Source organism: Nomia melanderi, chromosome 11 (assembly GCF_051020985.1).
Source record: "Nomia melanderi isolate GNS246 chromosome 11, iyNomMela1, whole genome shotgun sequence".
NCBI lineage: Eukaryota > Metazoa > Arthropoda > Insecta > Hymenoptera > Halictidae > Nomia > Nomia melanderi.
This window is the reverse complement of record NC_135009.1, coordinates 8,965,637-8,984,570: the sequence shown is the minus strand read 5'-3', so window position 1 is coordinate 8,984,570 and position 18,934 is coordinate 8,965,637. Positions and strand designations below refer to the sequence as shown.

At 42.8% G+C, this 18,934-nt stretch overlaps 1 protein-coding gene across 6 annotated transcripts in view; it reads left to right on the top strand.

The window, feature by feature from the left end:
- Positions 1-18,934, top strand: part of LOC116430589 (uncharacterized) — a 160,681-nt gene that overhangs the window by 50,262 nt on the left and 91,485 nt on the right. The window contains exon 1 of one of the 6 annotated variants that reach the window (XM_031984960.2): positions 5,004-5,160. The exons of the other annotated variants lie outside the window; for them this stretch is intronic. The gene's annotated coding sequence lies outside the window, so the exon portion shown is untranslated. Of the gene's footprint in view, positions 1-5,003; positions 5,161-18,934 lie in introns of those variants that run through there. 6 annotated transcript variants of the gene reach the window in all.

The window sequence follows — 18,934 nt, the reverse complement described above, 5'->3', positions numbered from 1 at the left end:
CTCATCCTAGATCCGTTCCGCTATCTCGATCGCGCACGCTCGATATTTTCATCGCGCCGACACGGCCGGGACTCCCCGTCGCGTCTTTCTCGCGGAAGGAGCCGAGATAAATACGCTCGTCCCTCCATTTACTCAGCACTTTTCCTACGCGCGTCTCTTTTTCTGAAATGTCATTATTACTGTTTCTTTGTTAACGCTGGAACTACCGTTTAACATAATTAATACGTAATCCTTATAAAAATTGTAACAATAGATTTCTCTCGATTTCTTCATATGTTCATTACAGCAGGTATCCAAGTGAAAGCATTTACCTTTAAAATCATTCAGGATATTTAACACTATTAACACTTTGACTGTCAAGGAACTACTCATCAAAACTTCTGTGCAGTCGAAACCGTTTCCTTAGCAAAGTAGAAATCAAAAAGTGAAGATTCTTTATAATAATTACTCTAGTACCTTTCGTATATCTCATACATTTAAAAATATTCGGTTCATTTGATGGGTTCCCAAGAAAATGAATGTTTAAGTTTATATAAGAAATAGCGTCTCAAATTTGGGTCACATGGCAGTCAAAATGTTGAAACATGAATTACTGCGACATAAGAAGGCTGAAACCTGTCATGTTGAAGAGTGTGGTTAGTTCTAGTGTTAAGCTATGTGAAATAAATATGTGTGTGATGTAATTCGTTTTCTTTTGTACTGTAGGAACTCTATTTACGCGGGTTTAATGAGATGAATCTAGATGGAACGGATTCTCCGCAAAAATAGTGGGACGGGTATAAATAGGAAGCGTCCACCTCCACCCTTCGATCGCCGCCCTTTCCCTTTGAGGATCCTCGTAATTCCGTGCACCCTGCCGACATTACGCGATGCAAATGCCTGTCGATTATCCCGGAATCGTGGCGGGCCGCTCGGCCCACCCCGCGTTAACGACAGCCTTTCGTCCGCTAATTTGTCGTCCCCCAGCCCCCACTACCGTCCAGTCCGACCTAATTGAATCGTCGGATTTACTCGTCCTCGTTTCAGATGCCGCGGTGCCGACCACCGGTGCCGCCGCTGAATAATGCGCCGGTTTAATCCCCGGACGGGACGAAGAAGCCGCGATAAAGTCCTTCTAATTGCTTTTTAAACCTAGGAAGCCAGGTCGTGAGGGAAGGACGCCGTCGGCTGGGATGCGTTGCGACTACGGAGTTTAATGATCCTTTTGTTTGTGTGTTGGAAAATTAGTGTCTTGATGAGGTTGCCTTTTCTGCTGGGTTCATTGATGTTTTTGGTTGGAATTGAGAGTTTGTTAGGAGAAGGGAATGCTAATGCGTTTATTATGGCGTAGGAGAATAAAGGATCTGATCTTTAGTGCTATTGTGCTCTAGATTTTATTTCTTTTCGGTGTTATAATAGCTCTCACTGTTTATTTTCAACTGGTTGGATTTGAATTTTGATTTTTGGTTAGATAATTTATTTTAAATTGGTTAGATGATCAATTTCTCGGAATAATTATCCTGTCTACTTGTGTATAGTTTATATATAGTTTAGTGATTTGCGGTTAACGCACGACGCGAGTGTACCTATATTAAAACCAGTGAGATACAAGTATAACTTTCTTGAAGGATCGGGACAATTCCTCGAAAAACCAGTTCGAAGAAGAACAAACGAGATAGCAGAAAACGCGTTCTAAGCGTGTGTACGCTCGGCTAGCGGTAGACGAGAGCTGAAAAGTCGCGTCGCGAGAGTAGACAGGCCACAGCGGATAGAAGACGCGCCTCGGGGTTGCGCGAGAGTTCGAGAAGAGAGAAACGAGTGGTGCAAAGTGAGGGAGAAGGAAAGGGGAACGAGCTGCAACAGGCTGCAACAGGCTCACGCACTTTTCTGGCCAGCGGACGGGGAAGGGGAGGGAAGCGGTGTCGTCTTAACGAGCCGGGAAACGGAAACCCGTCCCGGAACAGATCCGGGAACAGGTTTTCTCGCGGACGTAATCAAAATGGCCACGAACGCATCTGCATGCTAAATCGTTCGGGCACATGGCGCGACGTGATGTCGGGGCCAATTGTACCGGAGCCTATCGTAACACGGAGCCGACGGTTGAAAAGCCGCGAAAGAATTTCGAGATAAACACATGTCCCGTGTGACCTTGTTTCCAAGGTACCTGGTCTCCCACGTTTTTTCTCCTTGACGATACCATCGACGAGCTATGCCGACGAATTCCGTGCAGCGCTCTGGTCTTGGTGATTGTATCCCGATGACCGGAGAAGGGTTGAATCATTGATCAGGTTCAATTGTTGGTAACTTTATTTTTCTTTATCCGAGTGGGAATTGTGCTGATCTAATGCGTTGTAATAGAACTTTTCTTGTGTAACATTAAGCCACAGCTGTGATAGGATAAGGAAGATCAATTTTCTTCGTACACGTTGTTGCTGTTATTTTCATTACTTCTGCGAACGTACGTTGTCATTGATTGCATACTTGTTTGCACGTGTAACAGAGTCGTAACAAATGCAAACAGTCGTTTGTAGAAAAGTCACTGAAAAGGAACAAAGTATATACGCGGACTTTCAATCTTCGATGTTGACGTCCCGCTAGTAGTAGAATGGAGACGTCGAAGAGAGTCATTCATTTACTTGCGTATAGGAAGCGAATAGCGGCATGTTCGAACACTGGAATTACGTTAACAAAGTATCGACATTCCGTAAGCGTTCCGTTAAATAAACTCGGTCGTGTGGCAGGCGCACACCGAAGCGTAAAAGTATACACAGAAACGCGATTCAACACCTCATAAGCATGTGGAAGCAGTGCGTTGTTTTTCCACCTACGCGCAACCGGGTCAACCGCACAATGGTAAACAAATTTCTTTTCACATTTTTTACCTTTTCATAAATTCTGGAACGTGAACACCTTATATATTATTTTCATATGATAACACTTTATCAGCCAGTCTTGCAATATATTAAGAGGTCCTTTGTATTCCCCTAAAGTTTGGGCCTATAATCTTTAGATTCATGTGGGACCCTCGTTATTTCTTGGACCCTAGTAATTATTTTGGTTCTTTCACATTCCTAAGAGACCCTTATAATAATATCGATCCTCTCGCATTCTCAGGACTTTTGGAATATTAAGGGCCTCTCCACAATCCTATGATATTTAGAATATTAGCCTTTTCAACATTCCTGAGACCCTGAGAATATATTAGGCCCTTTCTGCATTTCCAAAGGAGCTTCGCAATATTCAAAACCCTTTGACATTCATCATTCTCAAAAGGACTTCTGTCGGATATTGGTTTCTTTTATATTTTCAAAGCCTTTGAAAATACATAACAATTTTGTCCCTTTGGAGCTCACAACTCTTTCAGAGGATATTCCCTTTGCATTTCTAAGAATGCTTTCAACAAGATATCTTCCTATCCAAAATCCTTGTAAATGGTATTATTAAAAATATTTACTGTTGAGCTTAATTTCGAATAAATTGAGAAAAATTCGCGATAATCCTCATCTTCAGCTGAGAGACGCGAAGTTGGACGTTTTACTTGAAGAACCAGATGATGAATCACCCTCGTATCACGACTACGAGTTGGTATTGTGTATACTATTTTAAGTTTCAGTATACCTATAACAGCTATTCACTTCTACAGCATCGTAACATACAATTTGTCAATCCCTATTGTTATTAAACGTTTCCATTGTCAACTTCAACTCATTTTATATCAATCCGACCATCGTCACGTAACATTATCGCATGTCTTAAAGCCACAACAACTGGTCACGCTAATCACGTACCGCCAACACTGCAGTTTTATTTCTCTAACCATACTCAGAAAATCTCATACCTCGAGACGCGTGCGTGCATCTTAAATCCGTGGCGTTGTTTTTCCAGCTGCGCGCAACGAGGTCGAGCGCACAATGGGCTTGAGAGAGGCGCTTCAAAGGCGGCCGAATAAAATCCCGGCAGCCAGGATGAAGACGAGTTAACGCGGTTAAACAATCCCCGGAGATGAGCGAGACGAAACGAAACCGGAACGCGAGAAGAGCAAACAAAGTGCGGATTCTATCGAAGGAAAATACTGATCGGTGGAAAAGAAAGTCGAGTGGAAAACTGTTCATGGACGCGTACGCGTAGGAGAATATCCTCTCCGAGGAACGCGACACGATTTACGTCCGATTAACCGACCGTTCCGTTATGATTTAATTATATCTAATTATTGGGTGCAACCCTCGTTGCGGTCGACCCACTTCTGTCGACGCCGGCAACGTCGGTTAACACTTTCAAACCCTGTCTTTGCAGCGTCTGTCTTTCAGGTTTCTCCTGTGCATCGATTCTGCATCGATTTGCATTATCAACTTTTACACGACTATTTACTTGTTTTTTCTTATTTTCTCTTGATTGCACTTTTATCGATTCTTTCTGTTGACAATTTTCAAGCGATACATGGAAGCTTAACATTAGAACCATAGAAAAGATACAATATTAACCGAAGTACAAGTTAGTTGAAATTATAACGAATTATCCTGTAGATCTAAAAAAGTTAAGAAAAGTCACTGTTTTAAAGTTCCACCGTTAAAACCATTGAGATACGCAATTGAGTACGGTTGCCGCAGGTAATTTTTCCCGGAATCTTGTAATTAAGTACATCTGGCGTCGACAGGCCGAGACTTAATCGAAATCTGATAACGAGTTTCCTTGAGTCGTTTGTGGCGTTCTTATTGAGAACGCAGCTTCGATCGTTCGAGGTTCGAGCGTCACCGTAAAGAACGTCCGTCTGGGATTCTAAAAGAACCGAAACACGGTTCGTCCGGGCTTCTTACGGTAGATTGAATGTCGAGGAAACGAACCAGTTCCGGTTCGAACGACGGAGAGGGCAGAGGGGAGAAAAAATTCAGGGTGCAGAGGAAACTGGTGGAAGCGTTTCCTGTTCGGTGGGGAAGGGATGAGATACGACGGTGTGGAAGGATGAAAAACGGGTGATGGGTGAACGTTATTGCGGTTGGAGAGGGAACGTCGAGGAGCAGGCGAATTATGTGTACCTGCTCCCGCGGGGTGAGAGTATAAAGTAATGCCCGGTCAAGATCTAAAAATTGGCGGCAATGGTCGACGATATATCGCGGGTATCGAAGCAGAGTTTCTCTGGAACCACCTAGCGCTGTAAATCTTGGGTTTAACTCTTGATAGGATGTGAGTATCATGACTTATTTTCGGCTGAATTAATACTGGCTATTTCTTTGAGTTTGATCAATCGATAAATACTATTTAAAATGACTTGATAGCGTTTATAAATATTTCATCTGTTGATTTTCATTATGAGGGTTTAAAAACGCTTCATCAAACGACTAATCAACGAAGCGCACTACTCGACTTGATTCTAGGTTAATTAAAAACTTCTGATCGTTCTGTCGTCTAAAGTTTATCAACACTAGCACTACCAGATGATTCCAAATTTCCCATTTCCAATTTCTCTCTTTACAATTGCTAACAAAGCACAGACGCTGCGACAAATTACTGAAGTAGATTTAGTAAAACTACAACATAAGTCAGTTAAAATCTTAATAAACGTATACGTCTAGTTTCTCTCGATACAAATAGAAACTAAGAAATCAGTTTATGTGCTCGGTAGGTCTAGTTTTAAACATGTCGAAAGAATATCGAGATAATTTCGAAAAGGGGACTTATCATCCCGAGTAAGAAGTATTCCCTGTATAGTTCTGCTTGGAATCTCGAATGTAGCGAAATGACCACGGATTCCAGGACGCAGTGGACGATTTACAATCTCTGTTATTGAATCGCAGCTTCCTAACAGCGCGTGCGCGACGCAGCGTTATTTATGCAGTCGGAAATTAAAAGCCTTTCCGGTCTAACAACAAGCTCCTCCGATGGGCCGGTCGTATTGCGTTCATTCCGGCGGCGTTTTTTAACGTTTTCACGGCGAATTGCTCCGCGATTCCCCCCGGACATAATTTCCGCGCGGTTACGCTCGGAATCCGAAGGATGCGGGTTGCGTTCCCGTATCGATTCGAGCGTCGGTACGCTACCAGACTCGCCGGGATCAGGTAACGGGACGCCCGGCCCGGTGCGACGCCGGGACGCGTTCTTTTGCTCCACTAATCGTAGCCCCGGGATTAATTCGTCCCGGGCTGGTATTTACAATTCAAAAACACGTATCCCATGCTGCAGGCCACTCGCCAGTTCGGTCTCCAACGAACCGGAAAATTTCTCGGGCGGAAGATCGCGCGCGGATCGGCAATCGCTCTCTCGACGGGCCGCTGGCCGTTCTGATCGACTTTCTACAACCCTTTTCTTATGCACGGCTCCTTCGAAAGGAGAAGAAACTGGAGCTGTTCGGGACGGCCATTTGCGTGGGATTCGAGGAACGTTTACGTTCATCGCGGTGGGGTTTCGAACCGTTTGGAAAATGGAATTGCCACAGATGTTGAGAGAGGATGGCTACGAAATAATGGAAGATTGAGTAATTATTGGTTGGCTTGGAACAGCTTCGTTGGTTAATCGCGTGTCTATTATTATAGTAGCCTTTCTGGTTGTATTGTAGCGCTGTTCTGTTACAATACAGAAACGAGAACGAAACGATTCGCAATTAACATAATTCCTGTCCTTTGATTTAACCGGTCTTTTTATTTCCACCCCATGTTCTCATCATTTGCACTTTGTCCTTGCTTCTCTGCCACCTCCATGAATACATCCCAGAATACAAGAATAAAACTGTAGTTTCATCGCCGAGCAGAGCGAGGAAACTAGAATCCTGAACGTGACTTCGATAATTAAAGATCGCCCCCTGTCCCCGAACGAACACGTCCGCTCGGAATTTCGTAATTCCTTCGCGTAGAACTTTCCTCTTTTCGTCGCCGACGCGGAGACTCTTTCGCCGTTCGAGGAGTCTCGCCGAACTCACGAAGTTAGCGAGCAACGGCAGCAACGTTGGCGATCATCGGCCTTCCTCCCAGCCCGAACGCGGTTGCCTTTCGCGGCACGTAACGCTGTCAAACTTCGGGAAGGGGGCTGGAACTTGAAACGCAGCCCGATAATCTCGGCGGGACTTCCGGGAAAACTGAAATCCGGGGAGCGCCTCCTAATTGCTCGGGATTTCCGTAACGCGGTTATCATCGGGAGCCAAGCGTCCCGCGGGGCCTCCTAACTTTTCGAGCAACGTCGACGGGAACAAGTTTAGCTACTTCTTCTTCTTGCGGGGATAGCTTTCATCGTGAATCCCCGGAATACTGTAATGGCGCGATGGAACTGAGCGAACTCGTGCGGCAAACTTTCGCGGGATTTCTTCTGCGGGAACCGTCATCCACATTGAGGAGTCTTCTGGGCGAAAGGTGAACGCGGTGCTACGCGAACATTAGTTGCGACGAAAATGCCGGTGATAGCATTAGCGTAAAAACGTGATTCTAAAATTGTAGATCCTTGGGACGCTGCCAGGAATTTCTTGGCCTGAACGAGGAAAGCAGAGGATACGAAAAATTTATGTCTTTAGATGGTGAATTAATCTATAGGCTAATGAAGGCTGAGGGAAAGCTTTGATTAAGAGTGCTTTTTTATTTTACGAATGACTACATTTTTATAGGTGGAATTTATGAGTTGGTAGTGCCAGCTGTTGATAAAGCAGATTTCTGATCTAGTGTTTTGATTCTAGAAAATTTAGGGGTGGTTTTAAGATAGTATTCGTGGAATATTGAAGAGGATGTTATTCATTTCGTTTGCAATATTTTGAAGCAATCTTGTGTCTATGAGATTCACTTTTAGATTAACAAGATATTTTCCATAGAAGAATATCGAAAATGAGAAGGTACGAACACCTTTCCACATACCCTTTCTATGTAGGGTCAAGTTCAAGATATCACGTGATTCACATCGATAACACAACTTTCGTTTCGTAAAAAATATTAAATATTGCCTCATGTTTCTATTTCTAAGCAGATAATAAATAAAAATAAAAATAAATATTTTAAATGAAAATAAACAAATAAACTCAATGCGATTCTACGAATCGATAGGGTAGCACTTTTAGACGATGTAACGGAGAAGCGTGATCACGCCGCTTGCCACTCAAACGGTTAAAACGTACAGGTTCAAAGGAGTTCAAATTCGAGCAAATAGACTGCAAACTTTCGGGAAGAGAGTCGTGGAGATAAAAACAAACGGAAGAACCAGTCGATCGGGTTTCTTGTCGTACCGGGGTGGTGGCTCTTGCCTTCTCCCTCTTCGTCTCTCTCTTTCTTTCTCTCTCTCTCTCTCTTTGATTCCACTTGAAACTACCGATTCTCACGACTTTTCGATCTTACCGTCTGAGACGATTTGCGGAAGACAATCGAGAGAAATATGTTTCGGGCCGCGTTTTTTTCCGTTGCGCGGCGTTACTTGAAATTCTGCAGCAGGAGCATAGGAATATTCAGGGACCGGGCAAAAACTTGCCGGAAGACGGCCCCCGAAGTCGAACGTCCCGGACTTTCTTCGGCCGTATTGTCTCGGGGCTCATCACCGATGCGGCTGGGCCCCGCCATTAAACCGAGCGTTGCGTGTCTCCTCGCCTTTTTCCGTTTTTTCCTCCGACGCCGCCCGGGAACGAGGATTTCAGCTCACGCGAAAGCTGCAGGAATCGTTTAGTTTCCAAGGAATCGATTCTTTCCTTTTTCTCTCCTTAGCGAAGAAGAGGCTGGTTGTAAGCCGTCTGTTGTTTCGAGCAGGACGCGAATAGGAAGCGGAGAGTCATAGCGTTTGATGACCAAAATTATTTCGACTTATTGGAGAGATTATTGTCGAGGAACTTTTTTTTCTTTTTATTAACACGTTAACCTCCACGGTGGTCACCGATGACCGGAACGTCCAAATTACTTGAGAGCGATTAAAAGAAGGAAACTGATGTGGTATCAGAACATTTGGTTACGTAGGTAGCTCGATCATAGTGTAACTTAAGAACTATGATATCAAATCATTGCTAATTAATTTCAGTACCATCCGCGTTTGTTGTGATATGATAAATTCTCGTAGCGGTCAACGCGTTAAAGAGATGTTCGTTGCAAAGTGTTGTTTCAAGCAGAAACTGAGTAGGTAGCAGAAATTCAGGAAGAGAACTCATCGATCACAATTATTTGGTCTTGAAGATCACTGCAGCCTTTCGGTAAATTCAGGAAAAGGGAGAAAGGAGAAAGTGTTAGCGGGTTAAGGTCACCGTAGCCGTTCACTAGTATTCCGTAACTACTTGCGAAACTAGGTGGAGAGTCTGGAAACTGTTTGGGGAGTCCGCTTCTTCAAGCACTCCGAGCAACAGTTCCGTGGATTCAACCCTTCACAAATGTATCATACTTTTCAGATGTTAACCCTTTATAACCAAGAATCTTTTGAAATAATCACGGAACTCTTAAACACGAAAACAAGAAACATGTTCTTATTTCTTGCTCCTTGAATAATTCAACTATCTGATTACAACTTTCGATTGTAAATATTAAACGTTGCTGTCCCCGAAACATCATTCGTCCTCACAGTGAACCTACTTCCAAGTTGAATTGCCGAATCGAACCTCCCTCGTTCGCATTTCCATCGTTTACCGTATATTTCCGTGCCTCTTTAATTCCGCGTTAATTCCCTCGGAGTTCTTTGCAGTCGTGACTGTTTTAACGCGCGCGATAAGTACTTTACTACCGTCATCACCGAGCAATTAGCGACATTGTTCAGGCGAAATTATCGCGAGCAGGAAGCGAGGGACACAGCCTTGAAGGAAGGCGAGCGAGCTAGCGGTCGTTCTCGTCCTGCTCGCGTGGCGCCGCCGTTCCAGGCCGGAAGTCGGCGCAGCCTGGAAACCGGGACAAACGGTGTCTCCCCGCCCCATTGTCTTCGCTCACGCGAAACCGGGAACGCTACCAACTGCCAGGTAATTTCAATTACGCCGGTCCATTTAATTACTGACGTCAGAGGACCGTGGGACGCGCTTCGCGGAACGATTACACGCCCACGACTTTTCTTTTGCACGACCGATGTTGCGGAATAACGAATTACGACGCCGGGCGCTTTTCTCTTCTCTTTTTCCCGCGGAACTCCTGGCGGCGACACGCGTTTGTGGAATTTTACGCTGGAACTACTAATTGAGTTAGTCGTTCAGTAAAGTGATTAGCTCCGCGAAATGGAGAGTCGGGGAATGTAACGAAATTATTTGTAGGAGAAAGCTATTCTCCTTTTTTTAACAACGAAATTTCGAAACTCTACTCTTCAGAGAATTACTGAAATATGTAGCTCAACTGAAGTATTGGATATTATTAGATACTTAAGTCTACGCTCAATTTAACACAAGACGGATCAAAATAATCTATTTCAAAGTACTTCTTATAGAATTTTAAAAAACAATATACACATGCTTATCCCAGAAAATTTCAAATAAATCGTAGTAAATCCACTGTTGTAATTGGCAATGTAAGAACACACGTATCAGGCAATTTGACTCGGGTTCACCGTTAAATAATTACGGTGCAACGTTCGTAATTCGTGACTTGATATCAACAGTCTCCAGTTTCGATCGACTCGCGTCGCTTTCCGGCTGTCCAATCAACCCGCTCCGATCGTCGGGAGAACGATCTGATATCGACAGCCGACGCTCGTAACGGACTTGGAAATTTACCCGATACTTGCTAAACTACCCAGTTTCCGGTCGTGCGCGTTACTGCACCCGGCGAACGGTGCGGCCAAATAGCCGTTTTCTGGACAAAACGAAATAACTTAAAAAGTATGAATGATACTAACAAAAGTGCTTTAGGAAAAGGTTGTAAGGTATAGAGCTAAACATATGGTGGTTATATTTGTTTTATATTATGGGGATATTATGAAATTTTTTACATGACTGAACGTTATATAAATAGAGAAGCGGAATTTATTTGCGCAAAATTTTTATTTTTGAAATGAACATCATTTTGTATAGCAGGGACTGCTTATCAACACATTTGTAACTTCCAATTTTCAGTACATAGTATTAAAAGTTCCGAGGGTGACCGGGAATCCGGGAAAATAACCCGAAAACGTGGAGCCACGTTTTCCCCTGAGAGACTTCGTTCACGCGGTAATCGGCTTTTCCGGTCCTCGTGCGGCGAGAACGTGTTAGTATCCAGGAGAAGTGAAAACAGTGAGCCACGAACAGACACGTGGGTCGGCAACATTCGTGCTCCACGAGTGTGCAAAAATGATTATCCCCGAAATGAATTGTCTCATGGAAAAATTCTGCTCTGCATTCCGCACCCGTTTCTTCACGGTATTATTCTAGTTGGTTTATAGCACGGAGCAAATTACAAAGGAAGGAAAGATTAAGCTCAGGATTGTTCGAGCAAAGTTTTATAAAATTTTCAATGTACTGAAGTTAAGGCTGTAATTCGATTATGCTGTGCAATAATCATTGATGTAAGACACTTAATAGACATCGAACTTTGATATCTAGCACCCAAAATCGCGAACAAACAATTTAATTGTTTAAGAAACGAAAGAGGAATGTGTAGTTTCCTTCTTTTCTATTATTCGGAAGTTTAATATGTAATTCAAGTTTCTCTTCTGGCGGTTTTGAATATTTTAAATCTTGTTTCATGAAGGATTCATTTAATTTGAAATATCAACATTAATCGATCTCTCCTAATAGTTAGATCTATCGCAAACATACCACATAATGTAAATTACCGTCACACAAGAGAAAAAACGAAGAAGATCGTGGCTTGTTGCAGACACCAACGTAGAAATTACTCCTGGTTATCGTTCCATTAAACCCCGCGACTTCGGCGCAAGCTTTCACGATCCGTAAAACGTCCACGGGTCGAGTAATTGAATCGCGCTGTTAGCGTAGCCACGGTGAAACTCGGGGCCGTGTAATTCTGCCGCTGACGCGGCTAAGCCTTTTTTATTTAATTATATTTTTAAAGTTCCATCAACCCACGACTTAACTTTGTTTTAACTTCTTCAGACCCTGTGTATGTTATAATATTCACTGTTTTACTACTTCAATATGTGATAAAATATTAGAACTGCGAGAGTCAATCATATAAACACCTTTGCTTTGAGCCTATTTTTGTCAGAAAAGTAATGTAATACCGCTACTTTCTTCGAAACAATGTCGTTACTGATGATTCATTGAACGACGGTTCGTTGTTGTTAGATAAGTGAACATAATTCCGTGTAAAAAATAGTTCTGAACGGATTAAAACAACTGTACAGATAACACAAACGCACTTTTATTCGACTTTTCTATCCGCAATGATCGAGCACTGTCTATTTTCCGTAACGAGACCTCTCGCCGTTTCCGGCGCCTGGCCGCGGGTAATTCTACTCCTCCCGGAATCCTTGAAAACAATTATTCCTTTCTCTCCGCTGGCTAATGACTATCTTCGACCAAGGAATATCGGCTGTGCCGCGTGCCAACCGTCATCGGAGAAAGTTGCGATCACAACCTGTTACTGGTCGAGGATCGTTGCGGATAGATGGAACTTGGCGGACTTATTGGGTATCGATTGGGGGTGGAACGATTGGTTGTGTCGGTGATTGGTCGATCGATAGTTTACGAAGGTTGTGGGTTGAGTTAATTAGTAGTGAGCTGCTCGATGGAATGGTTTGCTGTTTGGAACTGTTGGATCGAGTTGTATAATGCTGCTTAATAGTTCGAGTTTATTGATTTATTGTAGAACTTTGCTTGTTAATTTTTTTTCAAACTTAGATACGTTGCAGATTATTTCTTTACGATAATAGTAGAATCAAATCCTCTAATAAAGAATTCTATCTATATTTCACCAGTTTCAAAACTACAATGATTCATAAGATTGAATTTTCAATTTAAGACCGTTAACTCTTTCATCCGTAAGTATATATTTTTCCGTTAAATGAAAGAGAGGGCCAAGAACAGCTGCTTTGAAGTGAAATCGAAGCTTTTCAGTGAAAAGAACAAGATAAACATTAATACTAATAATAATTAGTACTTCAGCTGTCAGTTATAAGCAAAGATCCCTGTGTGGTACAATTTTCCTTTATCTCTAAGGCGATTTCTAGCTTCCCGGTAATTGCAAATGTTCGTGGTACCTACGTGTACCATTCGGGACGAAAGGGTTAAAAAGTGTTCAAGGAAGAATGTTCTTCAAACCTTGTAGATTCTAAAGTATTCCAGAAAAACATACTTCCAAACCTCAACCTTAATATTTACTTCCATTACTACCTTCATTACTATAATCATCATCCCCGCCAGGTAAATTAAACAAACAATAAATCATTAAACGCGAAATTTTTCGGTATCGTTTCCCCGTCCGCGTTTCAAGGCGACGAACGCTCGGCCGTGGCCGTCCGTGATCGTGGCAGGAGGGCCGTGAAACGTTCACTGGCGGCCATTTAGCCGGTCCGCCGCTAAACCGGAAACGGAGTAGGGACCGGGTGAAAATTGACCCTCCGGAACGAGTTTCCTTTTACAGACTCGTGCGTACGGTAACTCTTGCCGAGTAACGTTTTAATTACCGCGCACGCGCCCGAGCCGGGATAGCTCTGATCATTTTATCGCCGATAAATCTTCGCTCGTTGATATCGCGATGGAAACGTTACGATGCGCGCGCGCGTCCGACGACGGATTCCTGGTTAACCGGGTATTCGCGCGCGTGTCGCGAATCAACTGGTCGAGAAGACGATGAACACGACAGAGTTGGTAGAAAGAAGCTTCACGAGATAGTAAAGAAGCAAGAAGTAGATTTTATTGTGTATTTTTGTTCATTCTGTATTTCTCGTCTGATAAGATTAGTATTTGCGATCGCTCTGACAAAATCTTTTACACTGTTTCGGTGGTATTTTAATTGTTGTGTGATTTGGACATTAATATTCTCGGTGATTTATCAAGAGAATCAAATTTTGATGGAGATATGAGATACGAGAAGGTTGAGGTACTCTGTGGTTACTTTGGAAACTACATATTGTTTTGGAAACTGCAATATTGCCTTGGAAACTGCAATGTCGCTTTGGGAACTGTAGTTGGCAATTACAGTAAAAACTTTGGAACTTTCTCGTTTTGGGAACTAGTTTCCTTTTGATCTTAATATATAGATAAGCAATCACTATGGAAGATGTTGACTTCAGTTGCTATTTTATTAAAAAGATTAATGAAGCATTTCAGTTACTGCTTAGTCAGAGATTAGTTTTTTTTTTGCGGCTACACACAATACGTCCTATTTTCTCCGGTTCTCCCGCACGTTTTCCTCAACATGCATTTCCCTCGAAAAACTCAGGCGACCGGAGAAAAACTGAGGAACGCGTGTTGCGTAAAAAAGCCGTGTATCCGCGGCGGCTTTCTTTTTACGGGAGGACGGGCGAACTGGAGCGTTGCGGTCGGCCATTTTAATTACCGCGTCCAAGAACTAGCACGTAAACATTTTTATATTTAATTCGAACGTGACCATTGTTGGAGAAACATCCGCGACCGCAGAAATAATCGCCAGACTTCCCTTTTATTGTTTTTGCCCGTTTTTCCTTTAAAATTCACCAGCTGAAGCGTTTTATCGTACCAGCAATTAATGCTGGAACTACCTTACCGGTCAAAGTGATTGGTCTCAGTATTGTTATTTCACAATTAGTGGCATCTTAAAACTATTAAACATCTGAAATAACCTTAAAATTAAATTGTTCTGCACGAATACTATAATCAACATCCGAATAGACAGGAAAATATTTATTATTACTATTATCATAAGGATTATTTAATACTCGGTATTTTTAGTGTTAAAGAAACACCTGTCGTCACAATTATTGTATTAAATTTCCGGCAGTTCAAGTGTTAATCCCTTACGATTTACTTCTCAATTACGATCGATGACTACTTTGCCGCTAATAATTTATCGTAAAAACAGAAAAACTCTACATCCATTCGACGTTCATGTGTCTAAAGTTCTATCATTGATCACAGAAGAATAATACATAATCTGCATTCACAGAAATTGAGTAATGTTTATGTTTGTCACATTCCGTTTGAAATCTTTACGACAAGCCTGACACGTTGTAACAAGCCAAGGAGTTAATCCTTATGATCGTGGTCCTCAACACACAACCAATTGTTCGCGTGCACAGTGAATTCCTCTCAACAACGTATCCCTAGAAACGCATTCTTCCGCGAACGGTCCCATTCACCCAGAGACTCAATGAATTTGCCTCTATGATTTTGCATGGACATTGGTTCCAGCGAATTTCCCAACTCCTGTTCCCTTTCTGGTAATCCCCTGCAAAACCGTCGCGACACGATACACCGACACAGATTTAATAAATGTCCGTTTCCTCTTCTTCGAAAACTGCGTCGCCCGTTCTAATGAATATCTCGTAAGTCGCATTGGCAACGACTTCGACGATATTCGGTCAGCACGAAGCTGAACCGAAACGAGGAGCGACCTTTGCAGCGTCCACGAACGGGCGGTCGGTCGTTTAACAGCTCGCCGAGGTTAATTGGCAATCAGAGAATCGGGTTACGACCGAACGAAAGAGAAACTCCCGGTGCCCGGCGCTTTTTTCGGGAAAGGGGACGACGCGTCCCTGCGAGCTCTCGGATTTAATTGCTTCGTTACCGAAATCGCTGGCGCGAGCACGAGCAAAAAGGGCAGCGGCCGGGAAGAACACGGGAGGAAATAAGAATCGTGAATGAAAACGAAGCGGCGAGGTGAATGGAACCGTGCGAGCCATTCTCACTTACGAGATTGCTGCGCGGCGTCCGCCATTTTCGCGCTGCACCGATCGCGTCTAATCATCTTGTAATGTCACGCGCGATTAGGTTTTTTAATGGAGAACAGGCAAAGAACGTGGACAGTCGATTGGCTCGATCGATTAACTGTTCACGAGGATTTTTTAAAGCACAGAATTGGAATTGGAAATTCTTGCCGGAGGAAGTTGAATTACATACATGCATGAATAACGAATACGCAGGAAGTTGTTTATTGACGTTAATATCGTGATGTTAGTCTTTATAGTCTTTATTAATAACATATTTTAATGAACCTGAATAGTTGTGTCGACATGATGACGTAAAAGAAGCGCTTTGATCGTGGGAAAATAGAATTATTCATTGAATTCCTAAATAAGGAAGATTAGGGATTTTATTTGTCGATCTTTGTTGACCTTCTTGTGAATGAGAAGTAACAACTTTGAATAATTTGCAGGTTTGTAACATGTTTATATTTACTGACAGAAAATTGAATTTTTCATACAAAATACGCCTTCTCTGCTATATTACTTACACGCTATTTGATACAGATGATACTCAAAAATATGAACAAATAATAGTCAACCCTCCCCCTCTCTCCCTCTTTCTCTTTCTCTCTCCCTCTCTCAATCATACCAACAACAAAATAACGATGAAAACAATCTGTCACACTTTCGTTGCTCAAATAATTCAATTACTACCATCAGTTGATTCTGTCACGATGTCGATAACATGGTAACATTCATCCTCAAAGGATTAAATATCCGACCGACTTTGATCGAACTACCCGTGCTGAGGTTGGAGCGCTTCAAACGCTTCGCCAAGACAAACATCGCTGCCCGAATCGCTCGGGGGAAGTATGCGCTTCTTGTTTAACCGAGCTTTCGAGCGCGACCAGTTCACTCGGGGGGATGGGGGACGATTTGTACTGTTTATAGGGTCTCTCGGTCGCAAAGATACGGCGAGCGGCGGGCAGGCTCGTAAAATTGACGCGTGTCTGGGAAAGTGGCCCGTAAATACCCGGTCGAAATCGCGAGCGATGCATCGCCACTGCCGGAGTTGGGCAAAAATTTCATTCACGATTAACGATTAAATTTGGAATTTCGTAGTTGTCGGCCATTAACGATTAAACTCTGTATTTCGCTGTTAACGGCGGTTAACGACTAAATTAGTGGGCACTTAGTCGTCAACTGTGATTATCGATTGGACTTCCTTTAATTGTCAATTGTGATTAAGGATTAAATTCGTGTTTTAATTGTTATTTGCTATTAATGATTATATACAGTTTACATTTCAATCGCCATTTCGATAATCGATCACTGGTTAATTACTGACAATTGCCATCGTTAATCGATTAAATCAATCGCCGATTTTTCAACGATTAATTTTTCTTGATAATTGATTAATCGTCATAGTCGTTAATTGATTGAAACAACTGATTGTTCAATGATTTACTTTATTTAGCTGTAAATATTAATCAGTCGTCAAATTAAATATTTTCATCGATTCCCAACTCTGGTCACGGCGCAACTGAACTCGGTGGCTGCATTTTGGCTGCACGCTCAGACCACAATTAACGCCTTAAGTACCAAATTAATTTAACTGAATTTTCCCATGGGTCTGATTTTACTGTACCGCATGCTTAATGCTTAATTAATCCGTGTAAATCTTCCCATGGATTTGATTTGATTTTTATTGCATGCTTAATGTTTAATTAATCTGCGCAAGTTTTCTCATGGATGTAATTTGATTTGTTAATGCGTAGTTAATGCATTCTGATGAAACTGAAACGGATTTCAGCAGGAAGATTCATTTATTCCTATAAATGGCATAAGAGATATCCTTTCGAATCGAGGCGATCAACAGATTTAATTCCCATATAATTGATCGACATCCACGTGACCCTGGAAAACCTCATTAAAAAAGATCACAGGGAATAGGCGCCGCTTTCCAGGCACATCCAGCATCGCTCGGATTTTTCCGAATCCCGGCACAAGCTCCAGTTTAATAACAGTAATTATCCATCGAACGACTCACCGTCTAACCGCGAAACAGATACCGAGTCATTTATGATCCGTATTTTCAGCTCCTCTTCTCGCTGACTCTGATACTGCTTCCTTTGACAAATGGTGCCCCGGTTGATCACTAATTTATCCACTAATGATCTTTACGATCCATTAACTGCGAAGGACACGCAGCAGAGACAAGAAGTTATCGAAAAAGTATGTGGATCTGATTGACGTCCCACGGCTGTTACGATTTAATAGCCCTATATTCTGTCACGTATTCTCAACATTAACCCTTCACACTCTCGAATTGACTCTCACTCGTTTAATTCGGCAAAATAATAAAGTCTCATACACAACATTAACCTTCGTGTAATGCAATATGTGAAATACTCAAATAAAACAACATGTATGTTGTCTAACTAGTTGCTTTCAAAGAATATCGTCCACGTCCTATCGGAAAACGTTGAATATTTAAAAAAACTTTCGAGCGCGAAGGGTTGATCGAAATGTATCCAGAAATCGATCACGAAGCGCATCGAATGTCAGAGCATCCTCTGATCAACTGATCTTTAGGCCGCGCGTAAACGAAATGGACGAACCAAGCCAACTAAGGTCAGCTTTCCTCGCGACGATCGTAATCGCCTTAGACCGGCGCTGGGACCGTGGTTCGTCTTTGTTGGGCATTATTTCCGCCATTATCGGCGACGGTGTGGCGATCCAACTCACCGGATACTGGGTCGATCCTCCGGCTAGGGCCGTTACGGTAAATCCTGTCGCGACGAGAAGCGCGGAGCCGACTCGGCCGTAAGAAGGGACCGAGCGACAGCCAGGAGAGACACGGCTGATAATGCCGGCCCGTAATGGCACCCGCCCTCGGCTCTTCCTACTTAGATAAGCCCCTAAGTGACCGTCGACTTATCATCGATTTATTACACGCCGCTCGAGCTAATCGCGTTTTTGCTGCCGTGCTTCGGCGTGCCGAATTCACCGGCCTCTTCCGCGAAATCGGTGGATCTTGCGCCGCGCGACATCGATCTCGATAGCGCGCCAGTCGTTTCACGTCGCAACGTTTTTAACCCTTTGAGTGCTGAATACTCCCAGCCGAAATGTTCCGTGTGGATGGAATATTTTGTTGCTCATCTGAAGATCGATGAATTATGTTACTTCATACGATTAATTGAGTTGTAATTAAATTGAAATTGCAATTCCTCAGTTTTGCCAGATTGAATGATGTCGAGAAACGCGTATATTA